General features: G+C 44.4%; 1 protein-coding gene across 4 annotated transcripts in view; it reads left to right on the top strand.

Moving 5' to 3' along the window:
* The window catches only part of AFF2 (AF4/FMR2 family member 2), a 492,794-nt gene that overhangs the window by 302,913 nt on the left and 173,903 nt on the right, over positions 1–15,978 (top strand). The gene's annotated exons all lie outside the window — the stretch shown is intronic.

Raw genomic sequence — 15,978 nt, forward strand, 5'->3', positions numbered from 1 at the left:
TGTAAAACAGATTTTATAAAATCGAGTGCGCGCGGCCACACTAAACACATTAAATCGGTGGTGTGCGTCCACAGTTCGAGGCTAGTGTCGATTTCTGGAGCGTTGCACTGTGGGTAGCTATTCCGTAGCTATCCCATAGTTCCCGCAGCCTCCCCCGCCCCTTGGAACTTCCGGGTTGAGATCCCAGTGCCTGATGGGGCAAAAATCATTGTCGCGGGTGGTTCTGGGTAAATGTCGTCAGTCACTCCTTCCTCTGGGAAAGCAACGGCAGACAAGCATTTCGCGGCTTTTTTCCCTGGATTGCCCTGGCAGATGCCATAGCATGGCAATCATTGAGCCTGTTTTGCCTTTTGTGACTGTCACCGTATGTGTAATAGATGCCGCTCACAGAGGCGATTCAGCAGCGCTACACAGAAGCATGCTTTTGCTTTTGCATGATAGCAGAGATGGTTACTAGCCATACTGCACCATCTACCATACCATAAATTGGTAATAAGATGGTCATGGTTACCAGTCCTTTTGCACTGTGCCATTTGCTGCTGTCATAAGTGCCCCTGGCCGATCAGCCAGGGGCGCAAAAGCCAAAATTGGGAATGACTCCCTGAGTCAATCCCTCCTTTTTGGTATCTAAAAATAGAATCAGTCCTGCCTAGAATATGGGCAAGTGTACTAGAGAACCACTGTATCATAGAGCCAGAGAGCACAGCTGCTCTGTGTCAGATCCCACAGAAATTATGAGCTGTATGCTATTCACAGGGGGTGCTCCTGCAACAACCCCACCTGTTGATTCCGTTCTTCCCCCAGCCTTCCTGGGCTACCATAGCATTGCACCCCCACTTGTGTGATGAATTAATAAAGAATGCAGGAATAAGACACAGTGACTTGTTAGTGAGAAATGAGTGGAAGGCAGCTTCCAGCTGCTATGATAGTCGAGACAGGACAGTAAGGAGTGTGGAGAAGAGGAGCCCAGCATCCCTCTGCTAGTCCAGGGGCAATTGAATCTTTTCTTTACACATGAAGGGTGGGGGCTGATGGAGCTCAGCCCCCTGTTGCTATTATGAGGATGGTTACCAGCCATACTGCACCATCTACAAGGAAAAATTAGGGCCAGGCGCCCTTGATTGACCTCACTGATGCTAGTCGGCATGGTTACCAGCCCTTTTGCACTGCCCCATGTGCCAATAGACTGATGACGAGGACGGGTATCAGTCGTATTGCACCATCAGCCACCCATGGCGGGGGGGGGAGGGGAGTGAGGATGTTAGTGTTGACGGCTGCAGCATCGCGTCTATCTGCAGCATTCAGTAAAGATAGGGTGACATGTAAAAGAGTCAAGAGAGGATTGTTTTCCCTTTCACTTCTGGGGGTGGGTGGGGGGGTGCGTAAATTGCCGAGCTATGCCCTGACCCACCGCGGACACGGTGTTTGACCCTAGAAGCATTTGGAGCTCAGCCAAGAATGCAAATGCTTTTCGGAGACTGCAGGAACTGTGGGATAGCTTGAGTCCTCCAGTCCATGAGCGTCCATTTGATTCTTTGGCTTTCCATTACGCTTGTCACGCAGCAGTGCGCTGAGCCCCTGCTATGGCGTCTGTCTGGAGATTTTAAAAAAATGATTTTGAATTTCGTCTTCTGTAACGGAGTGCTGATAGAACAGATTTGCCTGCCCTTACAGCGATCACGTCCGCATGGTCCATGCTGGAGCTCTTTCTTTATTTTGATTTTTAACTGCATCGCCACACGTGCTGATCGGAGCTCCATGCTGGGCAAACAGGAAATATTCAAAAGTTCGCGGGGCTTTTCCTGTCTACCTGGCCACTGCATCCGAGTTCAGATTGCTGTCCAGAGCGGTCAGTGGTGCACTGTGGGATACCGCCCGGAGGCCAATACCGTCGATCAGCGGCCACACTAACCCTAATCCGATATGGTAATACCGATACTAGCGCTACTCCTCTCGTTAGGGAGGAGTACAGAAACCGGTTTAAAGAGCCATTAAAATCGATATAAGGTGCCTCCTAGTGTGGACGGTTGTGGCGTTAAATCGGTTTCACGCTCCTAAAACCGATTTAAACGCCTAGTGTAGACCAGGCTTATTACTGTGATTATAATGACTGGCTAGTCCTTTAAGTGGTCTCTAGCTTATTAGACTGCTTTTTCTTGTTTGTGTATTTTTCAAATATATTAAGAAAGTCTCCAAACTAATATTACAAAATGTCAAGTAAAATCCTGTCTCCTGAAGGGCTGATGAGATCATATGCATATGAGACTGTGTTATCTTGCACTGACACATGGAATTAAGTCTTGGAGCTTCATCACCTGGGAAGGCATCATTATGCCAACAATTTCTCCTTGTCAGCCCTTCGGGACATGACAGCTTTTCCCTTTCAGCCAATTAAAACAAGGCTACTTATTTTGTACCAGCCAATCAGAATTTGGCAGTTTGTTCTTTTCTAAGGGTCTCTTCATTTCATTTCATGGAATTTAATAGTAATTTGCAAACATTAATTTATTTGCATTGGAATGAGACCATGTAGCTCTCCAGGGACTCTAGCATCCTTATGTTCTTCTGGCTTCTGAGTTGTAAGTGGAAGGGAAATTGAGTCTCGCATCCCACTGCTAAGGCCGAGTGGGTACATCTTAAGCGTCAGAGGGAGCCCTAGAACGCAGGAGTTTCTGGCTCCCACGCTTGTGCTTAGGTGACCAGGCTAGCAGACAGGACTATCGATGAGTTGTAGTAGGAGAAATATCTGGTGGTGAGTTTACTCCCCCTCCAGTTCTTCTTTCACAGTGGAAACTCAGGTTGGCCGGTGGGTTGCGGGTCCTGTGCAGGACTGCCAGTGCTTGCTAGCGTTGATTGTGCAGAAGGGTATGATATGAGGAGATGGACCTTTGGTCTGACCCAATATGACCGTTCTTATGTTAGCCTGGTCCCAGGACTGCATAGAAAGGTAGTGTCTGCTGCCTGCAGCCTTACAATCAAAAGGAGGGAGTAGATCATGTGACAGAAGACTGTCCCCAATTTGGTCTTTTTTTGTGTGCTTTCTCCGTTTCTGTCACTGACATGCAGTCATATGTGCCTGATATGACCTGCCTTGCTTTGCTTGGTAAACTCCAGATTAAGCTACCCTGCATGTTTTGTGTTTAGCTGCCACATAACTAAAATGTGTGTGTTTAAAAAGAGACCTCCCTGGATGATAGTGGCATGCTGACAAGGAGCTCACAGTCTTGTTAGTTCAGCCAGCAGACAGGTGCTTGGAGGCCCTTTGTGTTTAAGAACAAAGGCAGGGCAGCACTGCATTTCTGGGTGTGATGTGGGGCATGAGGCTGCAAACTCATCTCGAAACAGCTGTTGTTCCCCTGCAATGCTCAGTCTGTCGGGCTTGATTTCAGTTATAAAATGGAAACAATGGGGGAGGGGAAGGTCAGACCATTTACTGAGGACTGACGTTTCCAGCCAGTCAGGAATCTCCATTTGTGTAAATCCTCATAGATGCATGTCACTCAGGGCCGGTGCAACCATTTAGGCAAATTATGCGGTCGCCTAGGGCGCTAAGATTTGGGGGGCGCCATTTTCTTCGGCAGCGACCGTGGCGGCCGGATCTTCGGCCGCACCGGTTGCCACGGGCATTTAGGCAGAGGGAGCTGGGGCAGGGAAGTGCGGGGAGGGCCACCTGCAGCAAGTAGTGGAGGGGGCACGCAGGGGAACTCCCCGCCCCAGCTCACCCCTGCCCTGCCTCCTCCCCGACCACGCCGTCGCTGCTTCACTTCTCGCACCTCCCAGGCTTGTGGCGCCTAAGCGGAGAGGGGGAGCTGCTGTGGAGGGGGGGGGGGTGGCTCAGGGTGGGGGCGCGAGGGGGAGGGGAGGGCGCAAGGTGGAAGTTTCGCCTAGGGCGCGAAACATCCTTGCACCGGCCCTGATGTCACTCGGATGTAGTACCTTCCATCGTAGGGTCTTAGAGCACTTGAATGGAGTAAGCCTCAAACTCAATCTTTACCCGCCCCTACCCCGCACAAGGTAGATAAATGCTATTCACTCTGTTTTACAGATGGAGAAACCAAGGCACAGAAAATTCAAGTGATTTCCTTGAGATCACATAACAATTCAGTAGCAAAGCCAGGCTATAGGCCCAAAATCTCCTCCCATTTCTCTTGTTCCATAATTATTTTGTAATATTTTACATCATAAAGTTCTTAAAATTGAAAAAAAAAAAAAGAACTTTGGGTCTCCTTACATACTACCTATTAAAGGACTTAGTGTGCCCTTGAGCCAAGGATGTGAGAGGGAGTGGCACTTTGGATCACAGGCAATATATGTGGGTCAAATATAGCATGGTAAACTATAGATCGAAGAGAATAGCCCAGAAACTTGAATCCAAAGGAAGAGTGATGCATGTGCTGCTTCAGCAGGTGAGATGCACGTGGAACTACAGTTTAAGGTTTGTGCTGCACGTAGGAAACAAAGTTAGCAACAGTCTCTAGATCATTGACTCTTCCTGGGCAGTAAGATCTAAAATGAAAAGGAATAAAGGAGGGAGGGAGGGAGAGGCGCACATGCACATAGATAAGTATGAGGCAAAGCAAGCTGGTTATGCTGCAGAAAGGGGTTTTAACACCGAGGTCAGGAGACAGAAACAGTAAGTGCCAAGAAAATGCTTTCTAAGGGTGCAGGAAGATGACTAGTAACTTCCTGGTGTCCCTTTGGAATGTGCAATCCAGATTTTTCCGAGGTGCATTTCTTATAGGTGAGGTGTGTGATCCATAATATTTGCCACTTTTCTGCTTCCACTAACAGTCTGTCCCTGAGAAGAGAGACATTAGATCCCTTCTTCTCAATGAAACACGGCATTCGCCTAGATAATGCAGTCTTTGTGGTAAACCTTCAGTGCATTGTGTAGTGACATAACTGTTCAGCTCCCATTAACTTTAATGGGTATCCCACGACTAAACCCCCCACGCGTCATGCTGAATATTTACCTCTTATTGTCACTGTTTCCATATTTCCATTTTCTCTCCATTGCTCGTACGTCATCGCAGTGTTGTTTTCATTGTTTTGAATTAAGGGACTAATATCTCTGCATTCGGGATTTAAGAAACTTTGAACAGATAGGGATGGAGTATAATTTGTAGAGCAGATAAAACTGTGGTCTTGAAAATGTTGACAGACTATCATGTTATTGCATAATAGGTGTTAGATGCCGTTTAAAGAAAAAAGAGCCCTTGTGAAATGAGGACAAGATGCCATGTATTATTTGCCAGCATCACCTGTAAAATGAAGAAAGAAGATACTTCAGATTTAATGAAACATGTCTTACAAGTACACATTGGTGTTTGCTTAGATGGAGATAAATGAATTAATGACACATCGTTATTTATTAGTGACTTCTTACCCAAAGACCTCTGGGCCATGCAAAGGAGTTATAACAAAGGATTTGCTGCCAATTGGCTAGTTTAAATAGTGATGTTATTTCAGGTCCAAAAGTCCCCCTTGCTTTTATGACAAGCTGCTTGTGAAGAGAAAAGGCCTCCGACTGATTCTCTAGACTCTTGAATTGCTCTTGATAGTGTAATACATATGGGTAGGTTTATTTATCTGGAGTTTGGCGCTTTTACAGTTTCCAGCTATGTGTCTTCTCTACAAATCTTGTTTTTCTGCTTATGGCATCAGTCAGAATAAATGGAGGTAGCGGAATCTGCCAGTGCTGCTGTAGGAAATTTCCCTGAAGTGTCCCCAGTCTCCTAATATATCAGTGTCTCTTCTTGTCTGTTTCTGATGGGGTCCAGCAGCAGGTCAGCATCCTTAGGTAAAGAAAGGTTTCTTGAAGTGAGCAGCAGTCACAGAAAGTAAATTAATGGAATCCGGCATCTGCTGATCTCTTTGACAATAAGGAATTTTCGCTGCCAACATTTAGAAACCATTGGAAATGGTCTCCATTGGAAACCAGATTTCGACTTTCTGCCCTGGGCTGCCAAAAGTATTTCAGCAGAAAATGCTAAAGTAAGTTGAACTTTGAATTATAATTTCAATGACTGTCTAGTGAAATGGATTAATGCTCTGGCACTGCACCTTTGAGGCTTTGGCTTGAATCTTGTAGGATAAAAATCTGTCTGCTTTGACAGTTGAAAAGGTCGCAAGTGAAATGATGTCAACTGGTTTTAGCCCAATCCAAAGTCTCGATTAGGAGAGAGATGTAAAAGTTGTTCTTGTGAGAGATCATCTCAGATCTTTTTAAAACAATCATTTCTAAATATGTTTTCATTTAGATATTATCAACCAAATTAATTCCAGACGGCTGCATTCTGCAAATTTGGATCTCAGTGCAGACTTTGATTATGGAGCTCAATTCTGATTCTGATTAAGTTTACGTCAGTTTCATACTCTCCTATCTCCATTGATTTCAATGGAGTTACATCTGCTTTACCCACCTATAATGGAGAAAAAGAGTCTGACCGAGGAAGTCTAAAGTCCACTACAAAATTAGTATGCAGGTATTTGACTGTCTATAATACAACAGTTTCACTTAAATATTTTTAAGTGTTTTATGCCTGCATTTTTATTAGCTGAGAGTTTGAGAAGAGCATGCCATCGTTACTTCTGTTGATCAGGGAGACGATCACTTTAAGACACTTGTCAGAAGAGCTTCAACTGAATATCTTAACTGTTAATTAGGAATCTGTTTAAAGAGCAGAGAAGACAGATTTTGTTAATTTACTTATTCCGCTGAAAGTAAATAAATACTATATTAAAAAATTCCAACCAAGTAGCAAAGGGCCAGATCATTCTAGCAGAAACTTCCACTGATATTAATCGTGATTGCAGCTCAAATGACAATCTGGTATGATATGGAACAGAGATTGAGCTTGCTGCTAATAGAGTTGTAAAGCATTTTCACTATCTTTGATTTGTCGTAGTCCTGCTTTCCATGAACACACCTTGCTTGTGCCAAAAGGACTTGGCAGATCTCTTCAGAGTTAGTTTGCAGATTGTTTGCTTATTGCAATAAAAAATATGCACGTGCAGGAGAGTGCAGGTTTGAAAATCAGCTGTCAGTGGTGTGATACATGAATTACCTTGTTCTGGTGGTAATCTATAGCATCCATTTAAATAAGTGGGCTTTGATGTCAAAATTCAGCAGTAGTATGCATCTTCATTGTATTTATTTCCTTTTCCTTCTTTGTGTTTCCATTTTAAGGTAAATAAACCATAATCTATGTAACCATGGTGCAATACATGGGCTGATGGAACCGTACATGTGTTGTAAAGATTAATTGGTATTCAGTTAGGCCTCATAAACCATAGTGTGCCATTCATTATCCTCTATTTTTCCTTCTATTTACAACGCAATATAGTTCACATAGTGGGCAAAGACTGAAAGCAGCAAGAACATTTATGAAGTGCACGATGTCAAGTGTGTACTTTTTGCAGACTGATCTTCCTAAGTGACACGGCCTTGGGAGAACTGAGAGATTCAGATATGCCTTAATTGTGGGGCAGAGGTAACATGGTGTTGCCTTTCTCCCCTAATTGCATCTATTAAGTAAGTCCCATGGGACCCTTAAAATCCCAGAAATATCTTTTATTTGTTCTGTCGATTTTTCTGGCAACGATGACAACAGCAACAAAAAAGCGAACACCTTGTCGTTTTTTCAGATAAAAGCATTGGAATTGAACTCCAATTTTAAAGAACAGTTTCCTCAGCACAAAGATGTAGGGTGCATTTTTTTTTGAATGACGTTGGATGGGAAGATATGGTGGTAGCTAGGTTGATAACAAAGTCAGAGAGGCTAAGCAGTGTGACTGCAACCCATTACTTATAAGAGAATGAAGTGGTAATTTTGCAACTATCACATCTCAAATATGTGACCATTTTCATAGTAATAAAACTATTAATCTGTAACTGTTTACTTATCAGGAGGCCATTATGTGATTGATGACCTGAAAATGGAGGTTATCTTTCAATTCATTTGAAATGCAAACTGACTAGACAATCTATAGCTATTGTGGCATGTTGTTAAGCAAAATCAGGCACCTACGTTGACCTCCTATTTACATTTCTTTGAGAAGAGAAATCATATAAAAGCTATCAAGAAACACATTTCACAGCAGGCAAATTAATTGGTTTTACTGTATTTGAATGGAGGGTTTGTCAAATAAAACATGCCATGACAGTTAATAGTGTCATTTACAGGCAGAAAATTATTGGCTTATTTGTTATTGGATAAAAAGAAGGCAAACACTTTGTATTAGGAAGTTTTAATGTGTTTAAAATCCTCATTAGGGATTTATGGACATTCTTGCTTAGTATAGCGCCTCATTAATTTGAGGCTAAACAGTTACTTCTCTGTTTCAATTCTAGTGTTTGGGCTTTTCCCCCCTTTTCTTTTCTTTAATTAGATCTTGCATTAGAATTTGGTCTCTACACCGCTGGAGATGTAGAATTAATTAATGTGATTTATAAATGGAATGGAAGTGAGTTATCCTTAGATAGCGTCTCATTTGAGTGAGCAGTTAAAGCACACATACTGTAAGTGCGCGCACAGATCTAAAAGATTTCAGAAGCTCAAGAAAAGTATGACTTCTGCACGGAACACATTTAGCAGTGTCCCTTGGCATTAATAGATCAACGCATTTTAATTACAAACGTAACTAAAAGGGAGGTAGCAAAAAGATCCCATTCAATTTCAGATTTCTTTGTTATATACTGTCAAACAAGGGCTACTTCAGCACCATGTAGGTGTGATAAGTGTCATCCGGTGGCGGTTCAGATCATCAGAAGAGTTTTAATATTTAACAAGGATAAGACCAGGTTTTCTAGATTGATGCCTGAATTTGGACCAGTTCCCCATTAAGTTGCCGGGTTCCAGCATGGGGTGCAGGCTCTGGGCTGGGGCTGAGGAGTTTGGGGTGCGGAGGGGGCTGAGGGCTCTGGCTGGGGGTGCAGGCTCTGGTGTGGGACCGGGGATGAGGGTTTGGGGTGTGGGATGGGGCTCAGTGCTAAAGCAGGGGGTTAGGGTGTGGGAAGGGGTGTGGCCTCTGGGAGGGAGTTTGGGTGTGGGAGGGGGCTCAGGGCTGGGGTTTGGGGTGCAGGCTCGGGGCAGCGCTTACCTCAGGTGGCTCCCGGAAGCGGCCAGTATGTTCCTGTGGCCCCTAGGGGGCTCTGCAGGCTGCCCTTGTCCACAGGCACCACCTCCACAGTTCCGATTGGCCGCAGTTCTCAGCCAATGAGAGCTGCAGAGCCATGGCTCGGGGTGGGGGCACCGTGCGGGGCATCCCTCCCTCCCTTCATCGCTCACTCTCCCCCACATTCATTCATTTTCACCAGGCTGGGGCAGTGTGGGGTGCAGCTGGGGGTGCAGGCTCTGGTGTGGAGGAGGAGTTTGGGGTGTGGAGGGGGCTAGGGTGCAGGGGGGGCGTGAGGGCTCCGGCTGGGGGCCGGGGATGTGGGTTTGGGGTGTGGGATGAGGCTCAGGGCTAGAGCAGGGGGTTGGGGTGTGGGAGGGGGTGTGGGCTCTGGGAGGGGGTTGGGGTGTGGGAGGGAGCTCAAGGCTGGGGGTCGGGGTGCAAGGAAAATTGCTGTACGTTTTACAAATGCCTACTTGATTAAGGCTGGGCAGTGTGCTGGTATGTTGATTGATCTGGTATTATCATGCTGCTGAACTTCCAAACTATTTCAAGCCGTGTCCATAAATAACATGTAATTCCTTCAGAATGTTGGGCTATTCTTTTATATATACGCACGGACCTTGTCATTTTATTTAGCTGATAGAGGAAATGATTGGAGACGAGCATATTAGGCTCATTAGCTCTGTGTAGGAAATTAAAGTTACCTGCGGTTGACAGCTTTGACATCTGAACTAGGGGCCTTTTCAGGAGCCCATTGAATTCAGTAGGAGTCATTCTATTGGTTTAAATAGGCCTACAGTCAGGTCTGAGAATTGTTTTCCTAGTTAACTCACTTTGTGCATGAAAAGAGGCTAGATTCTTCTCTAACTTACCCTGCCGCAACCACACTGACTTCAGGCGTGGTTGCACCGGTGAACAGATGTTAGAATTTGGTTCAGTAATTGCAACTTGTTCACATTCTTTAGTAACTTTAGAGATTGGCATAACTTCTCCAAAGTGCAACGTGTATGTAAGGGGTGTGCATGGGGGCTGCTGTTCTATTTGTGCTGCAGGCATGAATTTGTTTGTTTGTTTTTATATTGTATTTATATGTATTTTTCACAGACTTTTGAATGCCCCAGGGAGATGTTTGTGAAATCTAGTCTTCTCGTTGTATTTTAGCTCCTGCATGATTGGAGGTACTCTGAGAAGACAGCATATGTATATGAATTCAGACCCATAAATGGCTCTCTGGGGAATTAACCCTGAGACATAATAACACATGTCTGAATACCAGGGGAGTCAGCTTTATTTGGATGTATTTGAATACCACTATTTTGGCTCCATTCCATTTCCTGAAGACCCCAAACACATAGTCCTAAAATATACTGGTGATAACCGCATGAAGGAAATAGCACCAAGCAGTAATATTCACTTCTTGTTCATTTGCTGCACCTGTTTTAACCTGTTTGCACTAAAGGTAGTCAGGAAAATCCTAGCTATTGAAATTAGCTTGACGTTTATTTCAGGCATCTTTGACATGAATGTCCCTTTTGGGACAAAATCTTAGTGAAACTGGAAACAGACAGGAAGACTGGATTGGACGGCGATCAGTGGGGTGTATGCAATGCCATAAAATTCCCTACACATAAATATAGAGCAATCCACCTCAGGAGAGGAAATAAATAGCACAGATACTGACTGAGGGATAAACTGCCAGCTAGAAAGGAATGAGTCTGAAAGAGGTTCAGGGATGACTCTACGTGGAAGACTAACTGCAGTGCAACACCATTGCAGAAATGGGCAAAACTGCTCTTGGATGTAAATATAAGGGGGAAATAGCCCTCATGCAGTTGCTACTGAAGTACTGCATCTGGTCCTCACAGTTTAGTCCGGACATAGCCAAACCGGATAAAGTACAGAGATGAGCAACAAAAATGCAATGATGACTGGAGGACATGACATCTGAAGTGCACTATTCCTCCGTATTAACCCCTACTTCTGCCAGTCTATCTTCATTGTTATGTAATCTTCACGCTACACATCCAGACGGGTGTTTTGGCTGAAAGCTGTTTGCTAACAAATCCATCGTACTGGCAGCCTGGAAGGGTTTGGTTGAATGCATGCAACGGTTGGATTCTAATGGTGGGAAGCCTCTTCTTTCCACCATATATGGGAACTTAGTAATTGTTAGTACAGACTGACCCACTTCCCACACAGTATTCACCACAGGAGACATTGGAAGAATTGAAGGCATTCATAGAATTAGGCAGGTACTAAGGGTCCTGTCATTGCCATTCCTGGCTTTATAAGAGTTTTCCTCTTATCACCCTGTAGTGCACAATCAAAACGATCGATCAAGGCACGTGTACAGGATGTTTTCATGCAAGTAAGTGAAAAATCAATTTATGTCCACAGAAGTAAACAGTAGCATTAGCTTAATCTCTCTAGAGTCCACAGTGAGTTCCTAGATAAAGGGTATGACATTGGAAGTAGATCCGTTGATATGTGAGTTTACTGGTGCTCAAACACAAGTGAAGAATGAGATCCTATTTGCATTTAACCTGAAATGTTTGTTTCCAATATGACAGAGATAGGAAAGGTGTGTTACTTGTTGAATGCCAATTGTGCACCAGTAAAGTCAGAGGAGTTGTTCAAGAGTAGTTTATCCTAATGAAAATACAATCCTTTAGTCCTACCAAAGAGACTATCCATAGTCTGATACTGTCCACCAAACTTGATTCTGAATTTTCAGGACTAGACTAATCTGCGCTTTCTACTTCCCAGAAGTTTGTTGGAAGTTTTTAGTTCTTAGCTGAGTTCTGAATGCCAATTCCACTCCTTTCCCAGTATGACATTTCAAAAATATATCTTCTCCTTTGAAACTTTCATATTGGTAAACACCAATCTGATGTAAATTACATGGGAAAGGCATTTTACACAATTTTCCTATGTAGCGTAAACAAAATCTGAGCTCATGCAAGTTATAAATAGTTCAAGACAAGAGTGTGGCCAAGGAATTGCTGAATGAATAAATGGAAGGTTGTAGCAACATTAATTATCAGCTATTATAACAGGTTACTCACTGTCATTTGATTTGCATAACATTAAAACTATTTCCCCTGCATTCTAATATTCCTCATGCCTCCTTCCCCGAGTTTAACATGGGGCCAACCAAGTCATACGTTAAACCCTTAGGTTCCACATCATTTAAGTTATGCTCTTTCACTTGTGAGACTGCTTTTTTAGGTTGAATATTTTGACCATATGACCTCCTTTTTTCCCCCTGAAAGCAATATTTTAAAATAAACACAAAATCTTTTGATGCAAAGGAGTTTCACCGGATTAAAATGAAATTGGAAGAGGAATTCAGTGCACCATGTAACTTGTGAAATCTTTTCGGTTTGATTGAAGTTACATTACCTCAGGACTTATGTCTGCAGCTTATGTAATATTAACTGTTCTTCAATCAGAAGTTCATGAATACACTGCAGAATGAGAAAAGAGCTCATGACGTGAGCAGCAAGCACTTGGTTTTAACAAAACATAATTCCTAGAATCGATCCTTCCTGTTAAGTTAGATCATGTTGTTCGCAGAGGTAGACAGGTCCAAAAAGTACAGTATGTACAAATCTAACCTCAAAGTGTTTCTTTTTAAAATGTGACTACTGATGAAAGCTTTAAAAAAAACACCTTGTAGCACTCAAACCACTTGATTTTCTATAGATGAGGAGAATAGTGGTATTTCATATGGGATGTCCAGTGTCAATGAAATTTTCATGTAAATTCTAATAATAATTCCCTACAGCACTAATATTTGTGTAGGCTACAAATACTGTATTAGCCATATTTGTCTCTGGCCTGATGGATATCTGCATGGATCCTGTAGTGTGCTGTGCAATGCCACTTGCACTGGTCAGCTCAGGGGTGGGCAAACGTTTTGGCCTGAGGGCCACATTGGGTTTCCAAAATTGTATGGCGGGCCGGTGAGTGGAGACTCTGCCTCCCCAAACAGCTAAGCGTGGCCCTGCCCTGCCCCCATCCGACCCCTCCTGCTTCTCGCCCCCTGACAGCCCCTGGAACCTCTACCCCATCCAACCCCTCCTCTCGTTCCTGACTGCCCCCCGGTGACCCCTGCTCCATCCACCCCTTCTCCCTGTCCCCTGACCGCCCCCAGAACTCCTGCCCCTGACTGCCCCCCGCCGCCCCATCCAATCCCTCCTCTCCTTCCTGACTGCATCCTGGGGACTCCTGCCCCCATTCAACCCCCTCCCCCCCGACCGCTCCGACCTCTATCCACACACCCCCGACCCCTCCCCCGAACTCCCCAGCCCTCTATCCAACCCCTCCCCCCCCGCTCCCTTCCCCCTCACCGCACTGCCTGGAGCACCGGTGGCTGGCAGCACTACAGCTGCGCCACCCAGAGCACCAGGACAGGCAGCCGCGCCTCCCAGCTGGAGCCAGCCACGCCACCGCACAGGCCCCGGCTCTGCAGCTGCGCTGCCCCAGGAGCTCACAGCCCCGCCTCCCAGAGCCTTGCGCCGGCGGCGGAGCAAGCGAACTGGGGCTGCAGGGGCAGGGAACAGCAGGAGAGGGACTGGGGGCTAGCCTCCCGGGGCAGGAGCTCAGGGGCTGGGCAGGAGGGTCCCGCGGGCCATAGTTTGCCCACCTCTGTGTTAGCTGAATGGACAATTAATCTTCAATTTCTGATTCACAGTTGGAAAGTTTTTTTCAGGATAGACTAAGTATCTGACAGATCTGTGCTTTTCAAGTCACTTAAGCTATAGCTACCCTAGAGAGTTTACAGCAGCACCGATGCAACTGCACCGCTGTAAACTCTAATGTAGCCACTCTAACCTGATGGAAGACAGCTCTCCCATCAACTTAATTAATCCACCCTCAACGAGCAGCAGGAGAAGCTCTCCCACCAACATAATGCTGTCCACACTGTTGCTTTGGTTAGTGTAACTTATGTCGGTCAGGAGGTTGGCTTATTCACACCCCTGAGCGACATAATTTATACCAACATAAGTGGTAGTGTAGACAGAGCCTTAGAATGTCGAGCAACCACATGAATTTAGAAAAAAAAGGCCGCCTTCTTTTAAAAATCCATTAATAATAATGTACAGAAAGTCTTACATTGATCTTCTCTATGATATCCCTGTTGTAATAATTATTCTTTTAATGTTTTGCATTAATCTAAATGTTTGCCATGTTGTGCCTGTTCCTGCTTGGCTCTCCCAGTACGACAATCACAGCACTTTGACATCATGTGTTACCTTAATACCCCTGATTCTAAACAAAGCAATGCCAAAGGGAACAAAAGTTCTGTCAAGTCATTAAAACAAAACTGATATATGATCATTTAGAGCTATTAGTGAGTGTTGCCAGCAGAAGCAGGTTGTGATTACAGAATAATATAATAGATTTTACTAAACAAAAATTGTGTATTTGTATTATTATTTCTTAAGCAACGTAAGCTTACATAGTGCTGTGCATTAGGAGAACTATGTCAAATAAGGAAGAAGTACTTTGTCCCAAAAGACTAACAGTCCCAAGAATGCAAATAGGAAATTGCTGCACACTGGAATTCAAAACTTAGTGGTGGGTGGTCACTGAAAGTGGAACGTATAACTGGGAGGTGAATTGGAACAGGGAGCGGTCCCGGGGTTTGTTAGCTGGAAAGCTGTTCATGGTATAGGAAAGAAGGCAAAAAGTGAAGGTGAGTGAAGAAGTTAAAAGCTGTCAAGAGGAAAAAGCATGGACGAAGTGAAAGGAGAGGGATTAGGGCAGAGGTGTGTGAAACAGAAGTTGTACAGTATTCAGGTGAAGCTTTCAAAGACACCTGGTGTGGAAATCCAGGCTCCCTGAAGTCAATGGAAACATTTCCATTGGCTTCAGTGGAGTAAAGGTTCCACCCCAGGGATTGTGAGCTAGACTATAGTTAGGTAGAATGTAAGGAGAAGGGGATATTTTTCTTAACCCAAATGTTCTGACATGTAGATCCACCAATAGTGACTGCTGAGGTGAGTAAAGTCAATAGTAGGAGCCACATTTGTCATGTTCACTTCTGGGCACTTCATTACCTAGATATTGACAAATCAGAGGGAGTTCAGAAAAGAGCAACAAAATGATGAGAGAGGGTGGAGGGAATGACTTATTAGGCAAGATTATGAGTCAAATATACAATATACCTGAGGAGTAAGATGGAGCATAACTGTGTACAGATGTATGTGAATGATGTACATACCATGGAGGGATATGAATTATTTAGAGTGATGCAGGAGGTTATCCATAGAAATGATAGGATGAAATGAAAAATGGGAAAATATAGCCTGTTTGTCAGGGGAAATGTCCTGACAGCGAGATCAATAAAGTGTCGAAGAGTCTTTCAAAGGAAGCCTCCTTGCCTGAGACTTTTCGAACTAGACTGGCCAAAGCGCTAGAAGCGAGGCTAGGGAAAGAACCCTGCAGAAGACTTACTAGATGACCTAATAGGTCATTTCTGTTTCTAGTTTCTACAATTCTGTTAATTTAAACTTTATGCCTGCATCAAGATTCGAGAATGAGGAAGAACACAGTTAGAGCTTTGGCTGGGACAGCTACCACAGCATGTGCTGATGTGGGTGGGGATGGAGGGAAAGAGGCATGGCCATGGATTGGCTTCCCCTAACCAAGCTCTAGTAACCAAGGATGAGATTTTTTTTCAAAGGCTCCAAGGGCACCTTTGCAAATATCCCCTCACATTGTGGCTGCAGTGTGCGTGGGGAGTGAGTTCATTGTGCACATTCCCCCGAATCTAGTGTACTCATGCAAGATAGCCACAATAAAAACCTACTGTATATGCATACCACTTAACTGTTGCCCAGTGTATATACA

The sequence above is a fragment of the Mauremys mutica genome, chromosome 9 (assembly GCF_020497125.1).
Source record: "Mauremys mutica isolate MM-2020 ecotype Southern chromosome 9, ASM2049712v1, whole genome shotgun sequence".
Lineage (NCBI taxonomy): Eukaryota > Metazoa > Chordata > Testudines > Geoemydidae > Mauremys > Mauremys mutica.